Source organism: Schistocerca piceifrons, chromosome 7 (assembly GCF_021461385.2).
Source record: "Schistocerca piceifrons isolate TAMUIC-IGC-003096 chromosome 7, iqSchPice1.1, whole genome shotgun sequence".
In the NCBI taxonomy this organism is placed as follows: Eukaryota; Metazoa; Arthropoda; class Insecta; order Orthoptera; family Acrididae; genus Schistocerca; species Schistocerca piceifrons.
In genome coordinates this window covers 508,169,005-508,177,226 of record NC_060144.1, presented here as the reverse complement: position 1 = coordinate 508,177,226, position 8,222 = coordinate 508,169,005, and the positions used below count along the sequence as shown (strand labels likewise).

Here is an 8,222-nt window from a genome sequence, read left to right as displayed (position 1 = left end):
GTTTTGCTGAAGGAACTGTTGCAGAATTCACTAAAGAGGTAAAAAGAGAACAATACAAAACTATGAAGGCGTGTGGAAAAGGTACGCCTCCGAATTTTGTTATTCTGTTCACAATACCGGTTAAGGTCTTACATGTCACGCATGTTACTCGGTCGACTAATCCCACTGACGCAAGCTGCAACCCTCCTCCGCTACAGGGGTCAGAATTGTAGTGTGTACCATTGTGATCTGTAGTGTAAGTATGTCAGTGCGTGACAAACCGTGTGCTCTAATCGAGTTTCAGGAATTCGAAGAGTTCGCCCGCACGTGGAACACCCATTTCTTCAGCATGACGATGTCAGACCACACACCCATTATCCCCCGTGCAGTCCCGATTTCGGCCCAACCGATTTTCATCTGCTTGCAGAACTTAAAGAACACCTCTGAGGGCTTCGCTTTGATAGCGATGAAGCGGTACAAGCAGAGGTGAGGTTGTGGCTCCGATAACAAAGTCAAACATTATACAATGATGGTATTAACAAACTCGTGGGGAGAAATGTGTTCGTTGGCAAGGTGACTACGTTGGAAAATAAATAAGCAGACATTGAGAATGAAGATGTAAAATGTTGATAAAGACTGTTTTATTTAAAAAGATTTTGGGGTTTTCACAGAAGAAATCCGGAGGCGTCACTTTTCAACACGCTCTAATATATCCAGATGGTCTGGTCTGAATTTGATGTCATCATGTCTAGAATACGGCGTAATAAGATACAAACACGTAACATAACCGGAGATACTGGTCGTACAAAAGTTTTGGACAGTTTCCATAACGTTATCCAGGAACAGTACTGAATCTAGGCTCACGAGATTAGCAGTGACAGCGCTACGGCGTCGTAGCTTAAAAGCGACAGTTCCGCACTGGAATTACAGTTAGTTGCAGGCGCTGGAATTCTCGCAGGTCGACAAATATTTTTCTTTCCTTTCCTTCCTTATAAAGTTATCCATTTTGCTAATTGTTTCAGTTCCACAGTGGGCTTTTGATGGTCACCGGGGCGTGAATATAGAAGAGTGTTTTCCAAGGTACCTTTCCATTTTACGTTCCCAAGTTATTAAAGAAATTTTTTTCGTCTTGCGAAAGAAGTTGGAGCTCCATAAACTTGGCAGTTTCAGAGGCGCTGCGTCGTTATCGTTCTTTCTTGAAAGTATGTATAAATTAGTTTTATGTGTCGAGCTGTTCATCTGGAGCACTTTCTCTCAAGTTTTTAATGACCATTTCTGTGTGCTTTATGTCAGTTACTCAGAAGAATTAGCACGAAAGAACAATGACAATACCCTTTTAATTCTCTTTAACAGGTCTAGGATCAAGGTTTCACCTTTATTGTCTTCACAGAAGCGAATTCAACAACTTAATTATGGTATGCAGGGCACTAACTTTAAATGCAAAGACTTATATAGGTTTTTTTTGACCTTAAGCTTGCACAATAGTGTCCACTTCTACGTATTACACGGTGTGACTGATTTGGAGTGGCGCGTTTTTATCCTACGTGCTGTATGGTGCTGTTGTCAGCTGCGAATGTTTGAAGCGGCAGTACACCTGAAGGACGTGTCCCAAGTTCTGCTGCGATGCGTTCATGGCAGAGCCGTCACACACGTTGCCAGGAGATGACTGTGCTTCACAACTGCCGTGACTGCCATGGGTACACGTCGTCTCGTATAACCAAAGGAGAAAGAAGACTTCCAGAGTCGTCATCTTGTCCTTAAGAACAGGAATATACTCCAAGTGCTGTCTGAACACATCTTTGGGGAAATGCCCGCAGTTAAATAATTTGAGTCTAGCTACTAAAGAAGCCTATCACAAAGAAACTGTGGTCGTGTAAAATTTCTGTTCCTGTCACTGAGACAGATGCACGGCTCCATTTCGATTGTTTTTCTTAACTGTGCAGCTGTTGTTGTTGTGGTCTTCAGTCCTGAGACTGGTTTGATGCAGCTCTCCATGCTACTCTATCCTGTGCAAGCTTCTTCATCTCCCAGTACCTACTGGAACCTACATCCTTCTGAATCTGCTTAGTGTATTCATCTCTTGGTCTCCCTCTACGATTTTTACCCTCCACGGTGCCCTCCAATGCTAAATTTGTGACCCCTTGATGCCTCAAAACATGTCCTACCAACCGATCCCTTCTTCTAGTCAAGTTGTGCCACAAACTTCTCTTCTCCCCAATCCTACTCAATACCTCCTCATTAGTTACGTGATCTACCCACCTTATCTTCAGCACTCTTCTGTAGCACCACATTTCGAAAGCTTCTATTCTCTTCTTGTCCAAACTAGTTACCGTCCATGTTTCACTTCCATACATGCCTACACTCCATACAAATACTTTCAGAAACGACTTCCTGACACTTAAATCTATACTCGATGTTAACAAATTTCTCTTCTTCAGAAACGCTTTCCTTGCCATTGCCAGTCTACATTTTATATCCTCTCTACTTCGACCATCACCAGTTATTTTACTCCTTAAATAGCAAAACTCCTTTACTACTTTAAGTGTCTCATTTCCTAATCTAATTCCCTCAGCATCACCCGACTTAATTCGACTACATTCCATTATCCTCGTTTTGCTTTTGTTGATGTTCATCTTATATCCTCTTTTCAAACCACTATTCATTCCGTTCAACTGCTCTTCCAAGGCCGTTGCTGTCTCTGACAGAATTACAATGTCATCGGCGAACCTCAAAGTTTTTACTGCTTCTCCATGAATTTTAATACCTACTCCGAATTTTTCTTTTGTTTCCTTTACTGCTTGCTCAATATACAGATTGAATAACATCGGGGAGAGGCTACAACCCTGTCTCACTCCTTTCCCAACCATTGCTTCCCTTTCATGCCCCTCGACTCTTATAACTGCCATCTGGTTTCTGTACAAATTGTAAATAGCCTTTCGCTCCCTGTATTTTACCCCTGCCACATTCAGAATTTGAAAGAGAGTATTCCAGTTAACATAGTCAAAAGCTTTCTCTTAGTCTACAAATGCTAGAAACGTAGGTTTGCCTTTTCTTAATCTTTCTTCTAAGATAAGTCGTAAGGTTAGTATTGTCTAACGTGTTCCAACATTTCTACGGAATCCAAACTGATCTTCCGCGAGGTCCGCTTCTACCAGTTTTTCCATTCGTCTGTAAAGAATTCGCGTTAGTATTTTGCAGCTGTGACTTATTAAACTCATAGTTCGGTAATTTTCACATCTGTCAACACCTGCTTTCTTTGGGATTGGAATTATTATATTCTTCTTGAAGTCTGAGGGTATTTCGCCTGTCTCATACATTCTGCTCACCAGATGGTAGAGTTTCGTCAGGACTGGCTCTCCCAAGGCTGTCAGTAGTTCTAATGGAATGTTGTCTACTCCCGGGGCCTTGTTTCGACTCAGGTCTTTCAGTGCTCTGTCAAACTCTTCACGCAGTATCTTATCTCCCATTTCGTCTTCATCTACATCCTCTTCCATTTCTATAATATTGTCCTCAAGTACATCGTCCTTGTATAAACCCTCTATATACTCCTTCCACCTTTCTGCCTTCCATTCTTTGCTTAGAACTGGGCTGCCATCTGAGCTCTTGATATTCATAAAAGTGGTTCTCTTCTCTCCAAAGGTCTCTTTGATTTTCCTGTAGGCAGTATCTATCTTACCCCTAGTGAGACAAGCCTCTACATCCTTACATTTGTCCTCTAGGCGTCCCTGCTTAGCCATTTTGCACTTCCTGTCGATATCATTTTTTAGACGTTTGTATTCCTTTTTGCCTACTTCATTTACTGCATTTTTATATTTTCTCCTTTCATCAATTAAATTCAATATTTCTTCTGTTACCCAAGGATTTCTATTAGCCCTCGTCTTTTTACCTTCTTGATCGTCTGCTGCCTTCACTACTTCATCCCTCAGAGCTACCCATTCTTCTTCTACTGTATTTCTTTCCCCCATTTCTGTCAATTGTTCCCTTATGCTCTCCCTGAAACTCTGTACAACCTCTGGTTCTTTCAGTTTATCCAGGTTCCATCTCCTTAAATTCCCACCTTTTTACAGTTTCTTCAGTTTCAATCTGCAGTTCATAACCAATAGATTGTGGTCAGAATCCACATCTGCCCCAGGAAATGTCTTACAATTTAAAACCTGGTTCCTAAATCTCTATCTTACCATTATATAATCTATCTGATACCTTTTAGCATCTCCAGGATTCTTCCAGGTATACAACCTTCTTTTATGATTCTTGAACCAAGTGTTAGCTATGATTAAGTTAAGCTCTGTGCAAAATTCTACAAGGCGGCTTCCTCTTTCATTCCTTCCCCCCCCCCCCCCCCCCAATCCATATTCACCTACTATGTTTCCTTCTCTCCCTTTTCCTACTGACGAATTCCAGTCACCCATGACTATTAAATTTTCGTCTCCCTTCACTACATGAATAATTTCTTTTATCTCGTCATACATTTCATCTATTTCTTCATCATCTGCGTTCACTAGGCTGTTTGTAGTAGCTAACCCGCACTCCCATTTTTTTATTCATTATTAAACCTACTCCTGCATTACCCCTATTTGATTTTGTATTTATAACCCTGTATTCACCTGACCAAAAGTCTTGTTCCTCCTGCCACCGAACTTCACTAATTCCCACTATATCTAACTTTAACCTATCCATTTCCCTTTTTAAATTTTCTAACCTACCTGCCGATTAAGGGATCTGACATTCCACGCTCCGATCCGTAGAACACCAGTTTTCTTTCTCCTGATAACGACGTCCTCCTGAGTAGTCCCCGCCCGGAGATCCGAATGGGGGACTATTTTACCTCCGGAATATTTTACCCAAGAGGACGCCATCATCATTCAATCATACAGTAAAGCTGCATAGCTATAGGACTCGAATATGGAAGCTTAACACAGAGAACACTCTTCGTTACGAAGAAAAGGTGACCATGTGCCAAATACAAACACGTGTCTCTTAAACTTTCCAAATATTAAAGTCATTCAATTCAAAAAATGGAAAATGTCACTTTAAAATAATGACAGTACAAGTCAAATTACTCATACTTTGATTTATTGTTCCTTTAAATCTTAACACGCTTCCGTAAAAATGCCTAAACTCATCCACTCTTGTGTTAACAGTTGAGCTTGTTTAAATATCTGGGTGTAACGTTACGAAGAGATATGAGCTTGTGAGTGTTGTGATAGGAAAGGCGAATGGTCGACTTCGGTTAATTGGAAGAATTTTGGGAAACTGCTTCACCTGTAAAGGAGACTGCATATAGAACGCTAGTCCGACCCACTCCTGCATACTGCTCGAGTATTTGGTAGGTACACCAGGTTGCATTAAAGGAAGACATCGAAGTAATTCGGAGGCAGGCTGGAAGATTTATTACCGGTAGGTTCGATCAACACCCAGGTTATTATTGAGATGCTTTGAGAACCAAAATGGGAATCCCTTGGGGGAGGAGGGGGGAGGGGGGGGAGGTGACGTTCTTTTCGAGGGACAAATAAACAAACGGCCTACAAACAGGCCTTGATGGCCGAACGGTACCGTCCGGCCGCCGTGCCATCCTCAACCCTTAGGCGTCACCGGATGCCGATACGGAGGGTCATATGTTCAGCTCAGCACACCGCTCTCCCAGCCGTTGTCAGTTTTCTTGACAGGTGCCGCTACTTGTCAGTCAAGTAGCTCATCAATTGGCGTCTCAAGGGCTGACTGCATGTCACCTGCCAACAGCACTCGGCAGACCCAGACGATGACTCATCCAGGTGCTAGCCAGGCCCGACAGTGCTTAGCTTCGGTGATCCGACGGGAACCGGTGTTACCTCAGTGGCTTGGCCGTTGGCAGTTTCGAGGAACGGTATTGAGAAAATATAGAGAACCAGCATTTAAAGCTGATTGCAGAACGATCCTACTGCCACCAAGGTACACTTCGCTTAAGGATCACGAAAATAAGAGAAATTTGGGCTCGTACTGAGGCATACATACAGTCGTTTTTTCCTCGCTCTGTTTCCGAGAGGAACAGGAAAGAAAATGACTAGTGCTGGTGCAAGGTACCACCCGTTTCAATGGACGCATCTGCGCCCGAGGAGGTGCAATGTCATACTGATAAGTGGGGTCACACTACCAAATTATTTGTCGATCTGACACGATTGTGTAATCACTTAAATAAAATTGTACACCCTCTCAAGCCATGAATTTTAATTTCATTTCCTTCTTCACTTCTGAGTGCTTCACTTTTTTTTCAGGGTGTAAGTATGTTTTAACACTGCTATTGGTTTTCTGTAGCGGGCTGCTGAAGACACGAGACCCGAATCCGTAAATAAATACTACTATTAACAGATGTCAACGTCTTAGTCTCCATTAATTTCCTAAAATTTGTGTGACTTTCAAACATCGTCTCTGAAAACTGTCATTTGGTTATTACCATTCACATAATTTGCGGTGTAGAGTTCATCAGATACAACTTGTGGCCCAATTCTGACAAAGGTACAGCGTACCAGAAACACCACCGTGCCCACTTTTGTTACAGAGCAGCAAAAGATGAATAAAAGAAAGAGTCTTCTTCAAATCAGAAGAAACGTTTGTGATATACTCGTAAATAACCACATACTACTGAACTGGATGATGAATATTTACTTTCAAAATGAAGTGAGTCGGCACCATCTTGTAAGTTAACAGCGGATAGCCTAACTTCGTTCTAAACCGACACACATTTGTTTGAAGCCCATTAATAACTAAGAATGACAGATTTACAAAATTCAAATGCTGAAGACTCCAGAGCGAACTGTCACTGGCGACATTGCTGCTCATTCAAATTGGTCACGATGGATACTTGCCATTCTTTGTGTCACCGAACATTCAAAATCGTCCTTAGTATACGCGAAAGAATTCGGAGCCTTATAGTATTAACGAATTTAGCTATTTCGTGAGCTGTTGTTCAAATAAATGTATTCTGAAAAATGCCTGGAAATTCAAGACTTGAACACAGATTGATCACATTCGTATGTATTGTTTTTATTTCAGTTATTTATTAAGTGATGTCGAGTACTTCCGATGTTGACCTGTCATTTTCTCTGAAACAAATGATACTGGTGTCCTGCTTCTGATATTCGAGCCTATGTTATACTAGATTACAGAGGAATAAAAAACATTTTTTCACTTTTTCCGAACGTACTAGGATTTACTACCCAGGAATAACTGAGATAAAATAAATTCGTGTGACTAGGGCCTCCCGTCGGGTAGTCCGTTCGCTGGGTGCAAGTCTTTCGATTCGACGCCACTTCGGCGACTTGCGCGTCGATGAGGGTGATTAGGACACCACAACACCCAGTCCATGAGCGGAGAAAAATCTCTGACCCAGCCGAGAATCGAACCCGGGTCCTTAGGACTGGCATTCTGTCGCGCTGACCACTCGACGCCACTTCAGCGAGTTGCGCGTCGATGGGGATGAAATGATGATGATGAGGACAACACAACACCCAGTCCTTGAGCGGAGAAAATCTCCGACCTAGCCGGGAATCGAGCCCGGGCCCTTAGGATTGACATTCTGTCGCGCTGACCACTCATCTACCGGGTGCGGACATAACTGACATATACAGTCTACTTAGACCCACTGGACGAGATGAGACACGGCTTGGATATTTAAGTAGTGCGTCACAGACGTTCAAGCGTGAAAATGATATCAAACGGAGGAACAAGAGTTATCCCTAAGAACATAGTCACTCACCAGAGCAAATGTCCTCCCAGGTAGCTGCGTGGTCAGTGCGACAGAATGTCAATCCTAAGGGCCCGGGTTCGATTCCCGGCTGGGTAGGAGATTTTCTCCGCTCAAGGACTGGGTATTGTGTTGTCCTAATCATCATCATTTTATCCCCATCGACGCGCAAGTCGCCGAAGTGGCGTCACATCGAAAGACTTGCACCCGGCTACCGGTCTATACGACGGGAGGCCCTAGTCACACGACCTGAGACCAGAGGAAATAGTCTCGATTCTTTCCATGACCTGTGATATCGTCTGTCAGATGGTAACAGTGTCCGATGTTCGGACTTTCAGTGTCGGTAAAGCACTAAGCTTAAAGACTCACCCAGTGTTTAATAAATTGGTTTTCCATCTACATCTGTATATTTACTCTTCAAACCACTGTGGGGTGTGTGGCATAGGGTACCTAGCATGGCACCATATATTAGTGTGTCCTCCCGTTCCAATAGTGTACGGGTGTGTGACTGTTTAGATGCCTC

At 42.8% G+C, this 8,222-nt stretch overlaps 1 pseudogene; it reads right to left on the bottom strand.

The window, feature by feature from the left end:
* Positions 1-5,709: 5,709 nt before the first annotated feature.
* Positions 5,710-5,828, bottom strand: LOC124709203 (annotated as a pseudogene).
* Between the last annotated feature and the right edge of the window lie 2,394 nt (positions 5,829-8,222).